Here is a 20680-nt window from a genome sequence, read left to right as displayed (position 1 = left end):
AATCATGCTCTCTCTTTAAAGTAAATTTATATTTCTCTGCTCTCTTCTACTGTGGCATGATTTTATAATGTAGCTATGGGAAGATAATTTTATTTCTTTTATTTTCAACTGTTTAAGAAGTGCCCTGTCATCACCCCTGTGTGCAGACTACAGTTCAGTATCACTGCAGATGTGTATGTGAGAGAAAGAGCTGACAGGAGATAATTTTGGAGAAAGAGTCAGACACTAATTTTTGAACGCATTTAGAGTTTATTTATTCAGTAGGCAATGGGATGCCTTTGAAAGATTTTAAGTAAAGAATAAAGGGATAAATCCAGATACATGATTTTGAAAGCTAATTACCATGGTTTGGAGGGCTGAAGCTAGAGGAGGTGATCAAGAGGAGCTCAGTGGTCCAGCTGAGGGCCCAAAGGGCAAAGGTGATTGGATAAAAGGCGAGAGGGCAGATTTGAAACATATATTCCAGGAAAAATGGTCAACTTCTATAACTAATAAGTTACAGGGTCTAAAAAGGAAGGAGAGTTCTAATTGAACTGGGTTAGATCCTGTCCAGTCTTATCTCAGCTTCTACTGCTTGTCACTCAGTAAAAACTAAAAAGACTCAGAGAAGTCCCAGGACTCCAAAGAAATGAGAAATTTGGCTTTATAAAATAGGACATAGAAGGGATGTTAGAGGTAAGTATTGGTTGAGATATCAAGATAGAATAAAGAAGAACCATCAAAAAAGAAGCCAAAGTAACATATTTTCTAAGGCTTTAGCTGAAAATATTTTCATGGCTTTGAAATATAGCCCCCACATCTTAAGTATAAAAGTTTCAGAGATGGTTGGGAAAGAGCATTTTGAAGGGGACTTTTAAAATGTGTTATAATTCCTAACTCTACTCTTTTATCACTACCACGAAAGAGGGCAATATATTAAATGTAACAAAGTAAATAAAAATGTATAAACATACAAAGGAATGAAATATGCATAAAAGCTAAGAGATAAGCAAGCTAACTGTAACCGGCAAAGCAAAGGAGAAATTACTGAGTTGAGAATGAGTCATCATTTCACTTCCAGGATTTACCAGGACAAAGGATGTGAGTGCTTCCTGTAGGCAGGTTGTGGACCACACAAAAGAGAAAGCTGGTGTGAGGCTGCCCAGAGACAAATTATTACATTTGAGGGGCTTGAAAAGCTTTTGTATTTAGAAAAAAGGAGGCAGCAGGAACTAAGTGTGTGAATTAAGAGCATGAATTTGTCAAAGAAACCAAAATGAATAAAATAAAATAGTGGAAAGCAGTGACAAGAAAGTGATGATAGACGGCAACTTCAATAGGCTTAGGAGGACAAAATGATCTCACTCTAAGGCGAACATTAACAATGACACAGCTTCCTATGCCTATTGCCCTACTTTTTCTCTTCACAGACAACCCCATCTTAAAAGAGTTGCTGGTAGTTACTACTCCTACTAATTTATCTATAAATCTCTCCTCAACCCATTTTGATCAGACTTTATCCTCTGCACCATTCTACTGAAAGAGCACTGATGAAGGCCATTAATGTATGTGCTGATGGAGGTGACTAATAATATGGGTGTTGCCAAAACCAGGGATTACTTTTCTGGTCTTTCTTATTTGAACTTTCACTGGCCTTCAACACAGATGACTATTGCTTTCCTCTCTTGGCTTCTGTGACCACATTCTCTTCTGTTTATTTCCCCTATCTCACTGGTTGCTCCTTCTAAGTCTTCCTTGTGGTATCTACTTCCTCTACTTGAAATATAAATGTAGGAGTACATCCAGGATTTGTTCTTAGCTCTTTATTCTTAGAGCTATTCAAAGTACTGCCTTGTACCTTGGTTTAGAAAGTCATATATGTGCTAATGTTTTCTAAACTGTATCTAAAATATGAAGTTACCAAATAAATTACCTGATAGAGCTAGTTGGATGACAAATAGGCAAGTCAAGGTTATTATATCTAAATCATAACTTTGATTTGCTTGTGTTCCATCTGCTATCCACATAATTTTTTGCAATATCTTCCCTGCCTTGGTTTAAAATCTAGCCGATATCCACCCAGTTCTTCAAGTTAAAAGTCAAGGACTAATTTTGATTATACTCTTCCCTACTCCATGTCATCCAACAGATTGATCATGAAGTCCTCAGGCTTTTATATTTGAAATATTTCATAAATTCCTCTACTATTAACCATCTCAAGTACTATCCTCCTTGTCCAAAAACTTGGCAGTATTTTGGATGGATGACTGTAATAGCCTTATACATATGTGCAGGCTTTCCACAAGCAATTACCCACAAGGCACTTCCCCATCACTCACTGTACAATACACACAGTTGAGAAATAATCATCACATCACATTGATTTTTTTCTGACTACTCAGTCCCAAATAGCCACCGAGTTTTGTTTCTCTATATAGCTATTATATAGCCATCCACTTCATGGATCAGGTCATGGCAAAGGGGTTTGTGTAACTCAAAGAAGATATAAGACATGCTGTGCAGGACCACCCAAGATGGATGGGTCATCTATTCATCTAACTGTAGTGAAGAGTTTTAACAAAATGTGGTCCTATGGAGAAAGAAATGGCAATCCACTCCAATATTCTTGCCTGCAGAACCCCACTGATGAATTATAAGCTAAAATCAAGATTGGAATCGAGATCACCATACTTGCCTCCTGAGAAAACTGTATGCAACAGTTAGAACCAGACAAAGAACAGTGGATTGGTGCCAAACTGGGAAAGGAGTACATCAAGAATATACATCGTCACCCTGCTTATTTAACTTATATGCAGAGTACATCATGCAAAATGCCAGGAAGGATGAAGCAGAAGCTGGAATCAAGATTGCTGGGAAAATCAAGATTGCTGGGGAAAATATAGATACACAGATGACACTATCTTAATGGTAGAAAGCAAAGAGGAGCTAAAAGAACCTCTTGATGAAGGCTAAAGAGGAGAGTGGAAAAAGCTGGCTTAAAACTCAGCTTTCAAAAAACAAAGATCAAGGCATTCAATCCCATCACTTCATGGCAAATAGATGGGGAAAGAATGGAACCACTGAGAGACTTTATTTTCTTGGGCTGAAAAATCACTGCAGATGGTGACTGCAGCTATGAAATTAAGACACTTGCCCCTTGGAAGAAAAGCTATGCCAAACTTAGACTGAATATTAAAAAGCAGACACATCACTTTGCTGACAAAGGTCCATATAGTCAAAGCTATGGTTTTTCCAGTAGCCATGTAGGATGTGAGAGTTGGACCAGAAAGAAGGCTGAGCAGCAAAGAATTGATGCTTTTGAATTGTGGTGCTGGAGAAGACTCTGGAGACTCCCTTGGACAGCAATGAGTCAAACCAGTCAATCCTAAAGGAAATGAACCCTGAATATTCATTGGAAGGACTGATGCTGAAGCCGAAGTTCCAGTATGTTGGCCAACTGAGGTGACAAGCCAGTTCACTAGAAAAGACTCTGATACTGGGAAAGACTGAAGGCAAAAGGAGAAAGGTTGACAGAGGATGAGATGGTTGGATGGCATCACTGACTCAGTGGACATGAGTTTGAGCAAACTCGAGGAGATAGTGAAGGAAGGGAAACCTGGTGTGCTGCAGTCCATGGGGTCACAAAGAGTCAGACGTGGCTTAGGGAATGAACAACAAATAGCCATTGTATTTCTTGTTTATTGTTAGTAATTTTTCTTTTGGCTATTTATTCTCTCCACCCAGGATAACTGATTAAAACAGCAGTTATATTAACAGTAATAACTTACAATGGAAAAGAATGCAAAAAAGAATATATATCTAAATATATATTCATTTCCATATATTTTCTTCTTACATATATTTATATAAAACTTAATCACTTTGCTGTGCACCTGAAAGTAACACAGCATTGTAAATCAGCTATACATCCATAGAAATTTTTAGAAAAGTAATTATATTTTGTCCCCTCTGACTAGAACAATATGTGAAGCACAGTAAATACCCAGTAAATATATGCTGAATAAATGAAAGATGGATAAATAGTAGGGAAATGGGTAGTTTGAAGAGGATTAATGGCTATTTCAAAAATATCAATATTTCAATATTTGGTATTTGAAAAGGAGAAAAGAAAACAATAATGTGGAAGTTTAAGAAGGAGGTAAGGTTAAAAAAAGAAAAAAGTTTTTTGCTGGTTTTAAAGAATGAGAAGAACTGAATGCATGTGAAGTCTATAGGGAAGCTACCCAAGAATAAAAAGTTTACAAAAATAATAAATAAATAATAAAAATAAAGAATGAAACATGATCCTAAAATAATCAGGGACTACTGGATCAGAGCTGCAGGTTCTTATTGAAGGATCAGTCTCAGAAAAGAGAACGTGCAGAAGCTTCTATCCTTCCTCTTTTCCTTCCCACTTTCTTTAATTTCCCTCTCTTATCCTTTCTTTCTTCTTCTTTTTTTTTTTTTTTTTTATTGCTTTCATCTCTCCTCTACAACTACTGTTTTAGCAAGTCTATATTATCAGGTACTATTAAACAAGGGGTTTAATCCGAATAAAAACAAAAAGTGACATCTGACTATAGATAACAAGAAAGAAATTGCCTTCCTGCCAAGGAAATTAGCAGCAACATCCCTAATGGGTTTATTACAGCTATTCTATTACAGCTACTCTATTAGTCACAAATAACCTAATGGACTCTGGATGATGTAAGTAGAAAATGACTGTGTTAAAATTGTGGATATTGGGGATATCTCAGAGAACCTGCACGAAGGTGCCAGCTATATGGCACAAGCAGAGCAAGGCAGAGACAAGACAACATGAGAGACAACATCACTGATGACTGGTGGCCACTTCTGCAACTGGCATTGCCTCCAGTCATCCATTGGTCACTAGACTCCAGTACTCTGGACTGTTTGTCATCACACCATTAGACTCTACTCCACTGCAGGGACCATACAAAATTCTTCATCAACTCTTCCTGTCACTTCACTCCCTTAAGAATCAACACAGAGTCATCTGACAGGTTGTGCTCAGGTCACGTAGAACCTGAGGGGAAGGAACTATCCAACTTCTTTTGAGCTAGAATAAGTGACAGTGTATCTGTCTCTTGCATTCCTTTGGATCCCCACACACATGAGTACGAATCCTGGTTTACCCTCAAAGTCAAGTACTCACTGGAAGCAGTTTCCAAAAAGGGGAGCTGTATGATGTGGAAGTGACACTGGCTCCCTGGGGTCTTGTTCACACCTCTGCCTCTAGCCACTACGTGACCTTGTATAAATCAGCCATAGTCTCCAGGCCATTGTTCACTTGTCTAAAAAACATGGCTGTTTTTTTTCACATTTGCTAGCCCTTTCCAGTGCCAAGATTCACCATGTAGCATCTCAGAGCTAAAGAAATATGTAGTAAACGCAGCCATATCAGTTTATAGAATTTTACCACTTATGATTCTTCTTAGAAAGCCCTTAGGGAGCCAACATAAACCAGAATATCTTCACTAGGTATTACAAAGATAGAAAAATACAAATGAGAAATGGTAAAGGTCAGACATATATACCCTGATCAGATAAACTGAAGTGAGACTCAGAAAAGGTGTCAACACTGAGGTTATATTTATGCTCTTGAGAAAGAGGAAAAATATGCCAGGGAACTAAATTTTCCTCCTAACAAACAGTTCAACAGAAACAGGGAAAATGACAGAATATAAAAGGGAAGATATGTGACGTCAACACAGAAATCAGTTGGAGGTAACAGACCTAATACAATTCAGGTTTCTGTTCACAGAGATGTCTCTACAGCTGGGAAGTTCAGTAAAGACTGGTCCAGACTACATGTGATACAGACTCATCTTTGTGACACATTGTCACCAATTGCCATTGAGGAAAGCATCAGGAACATGGAAAGTTCAGATGTCTAGTATGTTTTTAAAAATAAGTGTTAGGAAAATAGAAGAAGACAATGCACTAGTATTATTTTTAGGTCTCTGATCATTTAAGTAAATATACTGGAGAAGAAAATTAAGTTAAACCTGAAAGGCTGAAGAAGGTGGCTTAAAGTTGCATTTGTTCATATACCTGAGAATGCAATCACTCAAATTGTTACCTTAGATTTATATGAGATCTTACTCATATTTCTCGACATGAAAGATGCTGATAATCAGAAAAGAACCTTTCTCTCCTTATACCAATTCAGTTCAGTTCAGTCGCTCAGTCGAGCCCAGAGTTACATTGTGGGTTTCTCTACCAAATTTGATTTGAGCTATCCAGAAATATCTTGAAAGAAATACCCTATTTTATCATTTTGTCTACAATTAATAACAGTATGAGTGTAGACACTTTAATTAGTATAAATGTTGTGAAAGGCAAATAGTCAATATTCATCAAAATGAAAAATGATCACAGTTTGATCCAGCAACTCTATGCATAGGAATTACCTCTATAGATACACTTGCAAAATTATACTATGATGTATCTTTGACAATTTTTGTTATAACTTTTATAATAGCAAAACTATCTGGAAATAGTGATAATTGACAGGAAAATGGTTTAATCAGTTATACACACTGATATATGCTCAATCGCGTCTGACTGTTTGCAACACCATGGACAATAGCCCACCAGGCTCCCCTGTCCATGGGATTCTCCAGGTAAGAATACTAGAGTGGGTAGCCATTCCCTTCTCTAGGGATCTCCCTGACCCAGGAATCAAATCCAGGACTCCAGCATTGCACTCAGATTCCTTACCATTTGAGCCACTAGGAAAGCCCCTCTACATTGATACAATATTCTGCAGCCATTAAATAAAATGAAATTGATGTATATGCAGTGACATGAGAAGACAATGTGTTTATTTAAATCAAGGAAAATAACTGTATATTAAATTGTCACTAGATAATTTTTTACAAGGATATATGTGTGTCCATTCTGAAAGAATATGTAGGACACTATTAAAAGTAGTTACCTTGGTGAATCATATGTCCATGGATATAAAAATTTATTATAGTTGACACGGTATATGCATAGTGATTCAACATTTTATTAGACTGTACACTATACAAAATTATTGTAAAATATTGACTATATTCCTTGTGCTATACATTACATCCTTGTCACTATTTATACTATACCTGGTAGTTTGTACTTTTTAATCCTATTCATCTATTTCACCCCTTCCCAATTCCTCTCTCCTCTGTCAATTACCAATCTGTTCTCAGTTTCTGTGAGTTTGCTTCTGTTTTGTTATATTTGTTTATTTGTTTTGTTTTTTAGATTCTACATATAAGTGAAAACATATAGTACTTTTCATGTTTTTATAGATTAGTAGCATTCCATTGAGCATATATACACATCTTCTTTACTAATTCATTCATTTATGAATATTTAGGTTGTTTCCATATCTTGGTTATTACAAATAATACCACAATGAAAATTGAGGTGCATATATCTTTTCAAAATAGTGGTCATTTTCTTTTAGTCTTAGGATTAATAAGAAAAACTGATATTTGAAATAATTAGAGAAAATTTTAAAGACAAAATATGAAGAAGTACAGTTGAAATGGTAATGTGTAGTGTGCTGAGGAGTGTGCTATGTAATTTGAGAGAAATTGATCTATCAAACAAAATATTCTCACCTAAGATAAATATCTGTGGTTTTGTATGCATATACTTTGGAGTAAAGGAAACATGTGAATTATACAACTCACATAGGAAGAACTCAGGAAAGTGTGACTTTAATTCCAAAGTGCTAACCACATACACATACATATTCACCTCTTAAGCGATATCACAAACTTTTTCTCATAGTTTTCTTTATTGAGGGTAGAATAAGCACTGAAAACACAACTTAATTATTAAATATCAGATAATAAAAGAGGAAATCCAATTAATATACCATGTGGTATTTCTCTAATTGCTTCTACATGTGTACCATAAGTCCTTACAGAATTTCAACTTCTCAGACACCAGCAAGCTATATTTGGCCATGTTGGCAGCTTTATTAAGATAGCTGTTAGTAATGCTAAGAAAGTAAACTCAATTTCAACTGAGGCTGAAAACATCTGATACACAGGCCATGTTGATAAATACACTAGTTGGATCATTTTGAATTCTTACAGTAAATGAACCATCAAAAAGTCAACTAGTTTGTGTGTACACCAACACAGTCACAGGTATGACTGACATTTTTTTAGTGATGCCAGGATCTTATCTCTCTGGGAGAGAATACTGATATTTATAGGAGATTTAAAAAATGCCCCAAACTTTTTTTTTAAATGATCAAAACATCATAAAACTGAGTAATATATCTATAAAAATATGCAGTCAGTTAAATTACTGGAAAATCTACAATAAGTGGCTATTTCAGTTAAGGTAATTTTGTTTCTAAAACACTTTCTTTTATATTTGAGTATCAAATCATAGTAAATATGATACTGACTGTTGCATGTTGTTCTGAAACGATGACAGGACTTCCTTGGCATTCCAGTGGTTAAGACTCTGCACTTCCACTGCACGGGTTCAATCCCTGGTAGGGCAAGTTCCAAGTACTGTGAAGTACAGTCAATTTTTTTTTTCCTCAGTAAATGAAAATTTCTAAGTAGTACTCAGGAAGTCAGTTGGCTACAGACACAGTATTGAAAAATATACCAGTTAATTCTGGGCCAGCATTAGTTTCTAGTCTTCCCAGCTTTGGAGAAAAGATGGGATGCTGAACTCTTGGTAAGATCCAAAAACAAGTTTACATTTACATAGTAAGAGTGATTGAGACCTTTCCTTTCAGTATTAGACCACAGCCTCACCTCTATAAAATTCCTTTCCCTGTGTTCCTTTGCTGGACTGATTTCAGTACATATCTGGCTGGGAGGTAAGGATGGAATAGAAGGCATGTGAGTGATTTGTTGGACTTCTTACTCACATGGTTGAGTTGACAGCTGTCTGTGTTTCATCAGTTGCCCAGAAAGTCTGAGATATAACTTCGGACATGTAAGCCCCTTTATTCAGGTTTGCTAATTTCCCTATGATACCAAGGGAACATTTCACACAAAGATGGGCTCAATAAAGGACAGCAATGGTATAGACTTAACAGAAGCAGATATATTAAGAAGAAGTAGTAAGAATACACAGAAGAACTGTACAAAAATGATCTTCATGACCCAGATAATCATGATGGTGTGATTACTCACCTAGAGCCAGACATCTGGGAATGAGAAGTCAAGTGGGCCTTAGGAAGCATCGCTATGAACAAAGCTAGTAGAGGTGACGGAATTCCAGTTGAGCTATTTCAAATCATAAAAGACAATGCTGTGAAAGTGTGGCACTCAACATGTCAGCAAATTCGGAAAACTCAGCAGTGGCCACAGGACTGGAAAAGGTCAGTTTTCATTCCAATCCCAAAGAAAGGCAATGCCAAAGAATGCTCAAACTACCACACAATTGTACTCATCTCACACGCTAGGAAAGTAATGCTCAAAATTCTTCAAGCCAGGTTTCAACAATACGTGAACCATGAACTTTCAGACGTTCAAAATGGTTTTAGAAAAGGCAGAGAAAGCAGCGATCAAATTGCTAAAATCTTCTGGATCATCAAAAAAGCAAGAGAGTTCCACAAAAACATCTACTTCTGCTTTATTGACTATGCCAAAGCCTTTGACTGAGGGGATCACAATAAACTGTGGAAAATTCTGAAAGAGATGGGAATACCAGGCCACCTGACCTGCCTCTTGAGAAACCTGTATGCAGGTCAGGAAACAACAGTTAGAACTGGACATGGAAGAACAGACTGGTTCCAAATAGGAAAAGGAATATGTCTAGGCTGTACATTGTCACCCTGCTTATTTAACTTACATGCAAAGTACATCGTGAGAAATGCTGGGCTGGAAGAAGCACAAGCTGGAATCAAGATTGCCAGGAGAACTATCAATACCCTCAGATATGCAGATGACACCACCCTTATGGCAGAAAGTGAAGAAGAACTAAAAAGCCTCTTGATGAAAGTGAAAGAAGAGAGTGAAAAAGTTGGCTTAAAGCTCAACATTCAGGTAACTAAGATCATGTCATCCGGTCCCATCATTTCATGGGAGATAGATGGGGAAACAGTGGAAACAGTGTCAGACTTTCTTTTTCTGGGCTCCGAAATCACTGCAGATGGTGATTGCAGCCATGAAATTAAAAGACGCTTACTCCTTGGAAGGAAAGTTATGACCAACCTAGACAGCATATTGAAAAGCAGAGACATTACTTTGTCAACAATGTCTGTCTAGTCAAGGCTATGGTTTTTCCAGTAGTCATGTATGGATGTGAGAATTGGACTATAAAGGACGCTGAGCACCGAAGAATTGATGCTTTTGAACTGTGGTGTTGGAGAAGACTCTTGAGAGTCTCTTGGACTGCAAGGAGAATCAACCAGTCCATCCTAAAGGAGATCAGTTCTGGGTGTTCTTTGGAAGGACTAATGTTGAACAAAACTCCAATATTTTGGCCACCTGATGTGAATAGCTGACTCACTGGAAAAGACCCTGATATTGGGAAAGAATGAAGGCAGGAGGAGAAGGGGATGACAGAGGATGAGACGTTTAGATGGCATCATCAACTCAACGGACATGAGTTTGGGTAAACTCCAGGAGTTGGTGATGGACAAGGAGGCCTGGAGTGCTGCAGTTCATGGGGTTGCAAATAGTCAGACATGACTGAGCAACTGAACTGAACTGAACTGAATTTCCCTATGAGTCAAGTCAATTTTACCTCTCCCACCATAAATTTCAAAGTCTCTTATTTCATGGTATTTATTTCTTCTATTTTTCTTAAAAAGTAAAGAATTTTGATGTAGGTAATTATGTTAAATGGTGTGGGACATCTCAGTTTTTGATAATTTATTGCTTATTAAGAAAATATCCACTGTATTTACCAGAAACAGCTGTGTCCAAAAGCAATGAAATTAAAAACAAAAAAAATACTATGCTACCTCAAACACTGTGGATCCCAGATGATATTCCTGTCCCAGGATAATGGGAAAGCTCTTCAGGAAGTACAAAGATAAGCAAATCTATGAACTTCAAATTACTGATGATGAGAGCAAAAGTGTACATTGTGGCTAAACAGGAAGAATCTTTTTGTTCTTGCACCTGGAGATGTCTGTTAATATGAGTCACCTAAAGGTTGGTTATACACAATTTTAAATAGGCATACAAATTACCAGGTTGGGTAATTTGTACAGGTAATTCCTACAGGAATCAGCAGGTAACCTAAGAGAAGAGGAGTTTCATTAAATACACATTTTTAGTGCCTATTCAGTAGAGGGTAAAATTGACATGATTCAAGTATTAATTAAGCCTTCCCTAAAGTTCTTTTTTAGTTGCTAAATACAGAAAAAAGATCAACCTCATCATAGGCAAATAGTCAAAAAAAAAAAAAAATAGGATTATCTCATGCTAACTCAACTCTCTCACTTAACATCCAGCTAGCACCTAGCAGCTGCCAAACATGTGCTTTGAATGATGGATTCTGCTCTAAGCAAAGAATTATATTTCTTCCTAAGTAACTGAAAGTCTATTAACTATACCTTGGAAAATTATCAAATTTCTAAAATGCATTTGTATGGGCACACTAAGCTTTTGAGTGGGTCAGGAGTATCAAGAAGATTCTGGAGCTTGTTCCAAGTTTCATTAAGGTCTGAATTCAGATAATGCTAAGAGATACTGACAGATACCACAGCCTAAGCCTCTTTATAGACTTTAGAGGGGATGAAACCTCACCTTAAGCTAACCTGGACAAGATAACAAGAATTTAGAAAGTTACAGAGGGGCAGGTAGGATACTAATTCCATGAGATGATACAAAAGCAGATAAAAGGAATAATATCAATAGTAATAAAACATGTATTGAGTGCTACATATCTGAAATGTTATGTGTCATCTCATTGATCCTGATAACACTCCTAGGGGTTATATGATATGTTAATTAGTATCATCATTATTATTATTTCATCCATTTTATTTTCAAGGAAATAGAGATTTCATACAAATTAAAGAAAACTGCCTAGAGTCACTCTGTATTTCAATGGCAGTGCCCAGGCTCTTAACAACTATCCTTTCTGAACTTTCCTTTCTGAACTATCCATCTGCTCAAAAGAACATCACTAAGGAGCAAAAGATACCAAGAATCTGACTGAAAATGCCTGTAGTGGGGTCAGCTGCAGAGAAACTAAGTTGCTGAGAACTATCAACAGCAGAAGTTCTTTGGTGAGAGCAACTGTTTGTGAAGCCTACAAGAAGCATTACTCAGAGAAGACATTGGTTACAAAGCCTTGGAACATTTGCTACTCCAAGTGTGTGCCCTTGTTAAGTGTACTCTCAGAGCCCACCTCAGTCCTGCTGAATCTGCATGATAACAGATCTTATGACTCTGCATAAGATCTCTAGATAATTCACATATAGATTAAAGTTTGAGAACCACTGCCAATATCACCTATAAAGTACTGCGTTGCATCACTGAAGCTAGACTGTTACAGCTTTGTTTTCAATTTAACAGGATGAACTGGGGGTGGGAATTGCATACACATCAGTTTACCATTTCTAGAAAGGTAATTACACTGGTATTAAGAAGGAGATCAGCCCTGGGATTTCTTTGGAAGAAATGATGCTAAAGCTGAAACTCCAGTACTTTGGCCACCTGATCCGAAGAGTTGACTCATTGGAAAAGACTCTGATGCTGGGAGGGATTGAGGGCAGGAGGAGAAGGGGACGACAGAGGATGAGATGGCTGGATGGCATCACGGACTCGATGGACGTGAGTCTGAGTGAACTCCGGGAGTTGGTGATGGACAGGGAGGCCTGGCTGCTGCGATTCATGGGGTCGCAAAGAGTCAAGACACGACTGAGTGACTGAACTGAACTGAACTGAAGATAGGACATTCAATTTAGGGACAAGGCAGTTAGTTCCACTCTCTGTGACAGTTCATAAAACTGCTGGTGTACCACAGGTGTGGAATTAGCTGCCAATCCACAAGGTTCAATTCTGCCTGTTGAAAATCTTCTCAGAGGCAGTTGATACCACAGTGCCATTTTAAGGCAATTTACAGTGAATATTAAGGTACACCTCCATATATCATCATGGAGTATCCATCCTAAAATGCCATCTGAGTGTAATGTGGAAATGTATAATCTTAACAATAACAAATGCAAACTAAAAGTTGATAGTCTCCATGGAGTCTAGAGAAATGAAAAGTTAAAAAAAGTAGAATATCTCATTGTCTTTTCAGCACCATTTAGAGGAGAAGCTCTCATCAACAGTCACCAGAAATTTTCTCTTCATTCAACAACTGTATCTATCCAGAATAGATGTCTCACCAAACCATGACTGCTAGGATACTACCCATAAAACTTACAGTTAGCTGTACCAGTGCTTATCAAACTCTGTGGGAAAGGACCAGCTTTTTCTCACTACATTCTATTTTGGAAGAATAAATGCAATAAAAAATAAATGACAGAAAATGAAACAAGTGGAAGTGGAAGTATTAGCCGCTCAGTCCTGTCCCACTCTTTGTGACCCCGTGGACTGTAGCCCCCAGGGTCCTCTGTCCATGACATTCTCCAGGCAAGCATACTGGAGTGGGTTGCCATTCCCTTCTCCAGGGGATTTTCCCAACCCAGGATCAAACTTGGATCTCCAGCATTGCAGTCAGATTCTTTACCATCTGAGCCACCAGGAAAATTGGCATAAAATATTATAAGCTCATTTTAAAATCATTATTAGATTTAATGATCCTCACTGTGGATGAGTAACAAAAATTGTGCACCACATTTTGAGGAACATTTTTTCACATAACCCCAGATTGTCTTCCTCATCCTTTAAGGGTTTTACTCCCTGATTTTCTATTATTTTCTCCCAAATTTTTCCTGCCATGGAAACTTTAATATCCATAGAGGAGACTCTTCCAATAACTCTGACTCTCAGGTATTTGACCTATTATAATAATTTTGTTCTTGACTCTTCCTAAGACTTCCAAGTCTGTGAACATCGTCTAATGTTTGTCATTACCAGTATCTGTAATTACCTCATTCTCTAGACCACTTACAGACCCCTGTGTTCAGCTACTTGGTCTTTTTATCATCTGCTCTGGAGAAGGAAATGACAACCCACTCCAGTATTCTTTTCTGGAAAATCCCATGGATGGAGGAAACTGGTAGGCTACAGCCCATAGGGTCACAAAAAGTCAGACATGACTGAGCAACTTCACTTTCTAGACCACTAAGAAAATCCCAGGCAAATCAGGAAAAGTTGATGATCCTCCCATCAGAGCAGAAATTGTGAGTAGCCACTCACACGCTTTTGTAGCAATTTGACAGTTTTGTTTTAAATATCCATTAAGTCGAATAGTAATAATAATAAATGATTTATGCTTGTACCCTTTTCTATATTATTCCCTCTTATACCTTTACTAAAATAATTTTTCAACCTGACAGGGATCTATAATTCATTAGCTTTACCATCTTCTGAAATTTTATTTTCATTATGAAGTATACGGAATCAATTTCTCAATTCAGAAAATAAAAGTTTTTTTTTTTATTGAAATGAATCTCTTGATCAGTTTTGAGATAATTCTATCATTTCAAAACTGAAACTTCCCATGCCATGCTATATTATCCATTCATTTAAACTTTACTAATCCCCCATAGGCCTGGTGTGCTGCGATTCATGGGGTCCCAAAGAGTCGGACACGACTGACCAACTGAACTGAACTGAATCCCCAGTATACTATATATTTACTTAATTATTTTTTGATTGACTGTCTTTATCCACTTCAATGTAACATCAATGAAGGCAGGTATTTTTCTGTTTTGTTCACAAAACATCATTTTGTGTCTTATTTGTGTTTTGTTCACTAATGTATATGCTCCACCTAAAATTGAATACTTGACACATAATAGACCTTCAACAATGTCTGATCTTTCATTCATCTATTCAGTTAAACAAGTTCATTGGGGACAATCCTGGGATAAATATGAAATGAAATCTGCTTTCAAAAATTCCATTGATTTGGCTGACAAATGTTTAAACAAATAATTTTAATGCAAAGTTTAGTATGAAGTAGGTTTGTACATAGTGTATTATGGAAGTACTAAGAAAATGCATAAAGTTCAATATAAGACTTGGAGCAGCTTTGAGGATCACCATGTTTATTATAGAAGGAGAGTAGCACTATTTCAGGGAAGGAAGAAATAACTAAGGATATGTTCTAGGAAGCTCGAAGTCCAGGGAAACAGACTTTACTGAGCTTGATTGGGAGTTGACTGGGGTATAAAATGAGAATTATGGAGCAGTGATAGGGGCTGAGAGACAGTGATGCAAGTTTAAGAAACTTGGAATGTTTTCTTTTTATGGAAATCACTGAAGAATAGTAAATATGAAAGTAAAATATATAGATTTGTTCCTTGTTAAGGATGAAATTGAGCATGACATAGTCTAGGGAATAACAAGTTTGATTTTGTACAGGGTTTATAGGAATAGAGAAGACTGAACAGATTTGAACATTATTAGTAGTTAGGAGGTAGGAAGTATTAATGAGAGAACTAGCAAATGCATGGATTTGGGAGACAAGGGAAAAGAGCAAAGTGAATGATGACTATTAGTTAAAAGCAAGCAGTTTTGTGACCAGGTCAAACATCAACCAGCAAGTAGCTTTACTATATAGAAAATATGCCTTTTAAAATGAGAATAGACTGAGGGAAAAGATGGCAGAGGAATAGGACGGGAAGACCACTTTCTCCCTCACAAATTCCTCAAAAGAACATTGCAATGCTGAGCAAACTCCACAAAACAACTTCTGTAGGCTGGCAGAGGACATCAGGCAACCAGAAAAGCAGACCATTGTCTTCAAAAACAGGTAGGAAAAAATATAAAAGATGAAAAAGGAGACAAAGGAGGTGGGGAGGGAGCTCCGTCCCGGGAAGGGAAGCCCATCCTGGGAAGGGAATTTTAAGAAGAGAGGTTTCCAAACACCAGGAAACACTCTCCCTGCCGAGTCTGTGGTGAGCCTTGGAAACACAGAGGGCAACAAACCAGGAAGGGGAGAAATAAATAAATAATTAAAACCAAAAGGTTACAAGCCCAACAGTAACTCCCCCAGCGGAAAAGCAGCACAGATGCCTGCACCTGCCACAAGCAAGTGGGGGCAGGGCAGGGGAGCGCGGGAGGCGCGGGCTGCAGAGATTTGTAAGAATCGGGCAGGAACGCCCTACGCGCAACCAGAACGATCTAACTTGGGCTAGCAAACCAGACTGTGGGATAGCTAGCAAGTGAAAAGCTCGAACATAAGACACCGCCAGGACCGAGCACAGAACAAAGGATGAAACAGAAAAAGCCGGCTGCAGACCATCCCCCACCGGGGACAGGCAGCCAGAGCCATAAGGAATGGAAAGGGGCAACTGCAGACGCAGAGAGACTTTACTTACCTAACTGCAAGCAGGCTTCTTTGCTAAGACTTCTGGGGGTGCTGGACAGTCACCATCTGCCTCACAAGGGGCGCCAGCGGTCCACCCAGAAAACTGAGCAGCAGAGGCAGAAAAGGCGATAAGTCGCAGCGATCGTGCTCGCCAAACTCCTGAGCTACTCGGACCTGGGAAGGGCACAAAACGCAGTCCCAGCCGAATATGTGCCTCTGAGGGCTGCCTGAGCGCTGAGCCTGAGCGGCTTAGACCGGGGAAGTGCACGCAGCCTAGGGCCGGCCTCAGACAGTTCCCGGCTGAGCATCGTAGAGCCGGAGAGTTTGTGCGCGGCGAGTAGGGACAGGTCAAGCGGGGCTGAGACACTGTGTGCACACGACAGTGCTATTTGTTTGCAGCATCTCCCCATCCCACAGCGCAACTGAACTAGTGAGCCTAAAAACCAGCAAACAGAAGTTAAACAGAGGGAACCGCCTTGGAAGTGACCCCACACTGCCAACAACATCAGAAAAGGGCCAGATATATTTTTACTATTTTTAAAATCAGTCCTTTTTTTTTTTCTTTTTTTTTTTGTTTCTAACTTTTTTTTTAATGTTAAGTCTTTTATTTCTCCTCTAATTTTTATTTCTATAACCTACTATTACTATTAAAAAAAAAAGACTTTTTTTTTTTTTAAGGCAAACACCATATATAGTCTTTGGGTGGTTGTTGGTGTGTTTTTTTTTTTTTTTTTTTTTTTAATAATTCTTGTGTGTTTGTTTGTTTGTTTGTTTGTTTTTTTACTCTCTTTTTTTTTTCTTCTTTCTTCCTTTTTCCTTCTGCTTCTTTTCTTTAATATTGTATTTTTGAAAAATCCAACCTCTACTCTAGATTTTTAATCTTTGCTCTTTGGTTTTTGTTGTCAATTTTGTACATTTAAAAACCCAAACTTCACTACCCAATTTTACCTGAGAGTGAGATTTCTGGCTTGACCACTCTCTCCTCCTTTGGACTCTCCTTTTTCTCCACCAGGTGGCCTCTGTCTCTTTCCTCCCCCATCTCTTCTCTATCCAACTCTGTGAATCTCTGTGTGTTCCAGACAGTGGAGAACACCTAAGGAACTGGTTACTGGCAGGATTTTTCTCTCTCCTTCTCATTCCTCTCTCTTATCCTCCTGGCCACCTCTGTCTACTTCCTCCCTCTCCTCTTCCCTGTATAACTCCGTAAATACCTCTGAGTGGTCCAGACTATAGAGTGCACATAAGGAAGTGACCACTGGCTAGCTTGCTCTCTCCTCTTTTGATCTCACCGCATCTCATTCCAGTCACCTCTAACTACCTCCTCCCTCTTCTCTTCTCTTTGTAACTCAGTGAACCTCTCTGAGTGTCCCTCAATGTGGAGAAACTTTTCATCTTTAACCTAGATGTTTTATCATTGGTGCTGTATAGATGGAGAAGTCTAGAGGCTACTGTAAAAATAACTGAAAACCAGAAGCAGGAGGCTTAAGTCCAAAGCCTGAGAATATTAGAGAACTCTTGAATTCAGGGAACATTAAGCAATAGGAGCTCATCAAATGCCTCCATACCTACACTGAAACCAAGCTCCACCCAAGGGCCAACAAGTTCCAGAACAAGACACACCACGCAAATTCTCCAGCAACACAGGAACACTCCCCTGAACTTCAAAATACAGGCAGCTCAAAGTTATTCCAAAACCTTTGATGTCTCATAACCCATTACTGGTCACTCCACTGCACTCCAGACTGAAGAAACCCAGCTCCACTCACCAGAACTCCAACACAAGCCTTCCTAACCAGGAAACCTTGACAAGCTACTGATAGAATGCTACCCACAGTGAGGAAGCTCCATAATAAAGAGAACTCCACAAATTACCAGAATATAAAAAGGCCACTCCAAACGCAGCAATATAACCAAGATGAAGAGACAGAGGAATACTCAGCAGGTAAAGGAACAGGAGAGTTGCCCACCAAACCAAACAAAAGAGGAAGAGGTAGGGAATCTACCTGAGAAAGAATTCCGAATATTGATAGTGAAAATGATCCAAAATCTTGAAATCAAAATGGAATCACAGATTGATAGCCTAGAGACAAGGATTGAGAAGATGCAAGAAAGGTTTAACAAGGACCTAGAAGAAATAAAAAAGAGTCAATATATAATGAATAATGCAATAAATGAGATCAGAAACACTCTGGAGGCAACAAATAGTAGAATAACAGAGGCAGAAGATAGGATTAGTGAAATAGAAGATAGAATGGTAGAAATAAATGAATCAGAGAGGAAACAAGAAAAACGAATTAAAAGAAATGAGGACATTCTCAGAGACCTCCAGGACAATATGAAACACTCCAACATTCAAATTATAGGAGTCCCAGAAGAAGAAGACAAAAAGAAAGACCATGAGAAAATCCTTGAGGAGATAATAGTTGAAAACTTCCCTAAAATGGGGAAGGAAATAATCACCCAAGTCCAAGAAACACAGAGAGTTCCAAATAGGATAAACCCAAGGCGAAACACCCCAAGACACATATTAATCAAATTAACAAAGATCAAACACAAAGAACATATATTAATAGCAGCAAGGGAAAAACAACAAATAACACACAAGGGGATTCCCATAAGGATAACAGCTGATCTTTCAATAGAAACTCTTCAGGCCAGGAGGGAATGGCAAGACATACTTAAAGTGATGAAAGAAAACAACCTACAGCCCAGATTACTGTACCCAGCAAGGATCTCATTCAAGTACGAAGGAGAAATCAAAAGCTTTCCAGACAAGCAAAAGCTGAGAGAATTCAGCACCACCAAACCAGCTCTCCAACAGATTCTAAAGGATATTCTCTAGACAGGAAACACAAAAAGGGTGTATAAACCCGAACCCAAAACAATAAAGTAAATGGTAATGGGATCATTCTTATCAATAATTACCTTAAACATAAATGGGTTGAATGCCCCAACCAAAAGGGAAAGACTGGCCGAATGGATACAAAAACAAGATCCCTCTATATGCTGCTTACAAGAGACCCACTTCAAAACAAGGGACGCATACAGACTGAAAGTGAAGGGCTGGAAAAAGATATACCATGCAAATAGAGACCAAAAGAAAGCAGGAGTGGCAATACTCATATCCGATAAAATAGACTTTAAAACAAAGGCTGTGAAAAGAGACAAAGAAGGACACTACATAATGATCAAAGGATCAATCCAAGAAGAAGATATAACAATTATAAATATATATGCACCCAATATAGGAGCACCACAATATGTAAGACAAATGCTAACAAGTATGAAAGGGGAAATCATCAATAACACAATAATAGTGGGAGACTTTAATACCCCACTCACACCTATGGACAGATCAACTAAACAGAAAATTAACAAAGAAACACAAACTATAAATGATACATTAGATCAGTTAGACCTAATTGATATCTATAGGACATTTCACCCCAAAACCATGAATTTCACCTTTTTCTCAAGTGCTCATGGAACCTTCTCCAGGATAGATCACATCCTGGGCCATAAATCTAACCTTGGTAAATTCAAAAAAATCAAAATCATTCCAAGCATCTTTTCTGACCATAATGCATTAAGATTAGATCTCAATTACAGGAGAAAAACTATTAAAAATTCCAACATATGGAGGTTGAACAACACACTTCTGAATAACCAACGAATCACAGAAGAAATCAAAAATGAAATCAAAATATGCATAGAAATGAATGAAAATGAAAACACAACAACCCAAAACCTGTGGGACACAATAAAAGCAGTGCTAAGAGGAAAGTTCATAGCAATACAGGCATACCTCAAGAAACAAGAAAAAAGTCAAATAAATAACCTAATTCTGCAACTAAAACAACTAGAAAAGGAAGAATTGGAGAACCCCAGAGTTAGTAGAAGAAAAGAAATCTTAAAAATTAGGGCAGAAATAAATGCAAAAGAAACAAAAGAGACCATAGCAAAAATTAACAAAGCCAAAAGCTGGTTCTTTGAAAGGATAAATAAAATTGACAAACCATTAGCCAGACTCATCAAGAAGCAAAGAGAGAAAAATCAAATCAATAAAATTAGAAATGAAAATGGAGAGATCACAACAGACAACACAGAAATACAAAGGATCATAAGAGACTACTATCAGCAGTTATATGCCAATAAAATGGACAACGTGGAAGAAATGGACAAATTCTTAGAAAAGTACAATTTTCCAAAACTGAACCAGGAAGAAATAGAAAATCTTAACAGACCCATCACAAGCATGGAAATTGAA

The sequence above is a fragment of the Budorcas taxicolor genome, chromosome 4 (assembly GCF_023091745.1).
Source record: "Budorcas taxicolor isolate Tak-1 chromosome 4, Takin1.1, whole genome shotgun sequence".
NCBI lineage: Eukaryota > Metazoa > Chordata > Mammalia > Artiodactyla > Bovidae > Budorcas > Budorcas taxicolor.
Note: the sequence above shows the minus strand (reverse complement) of the source record.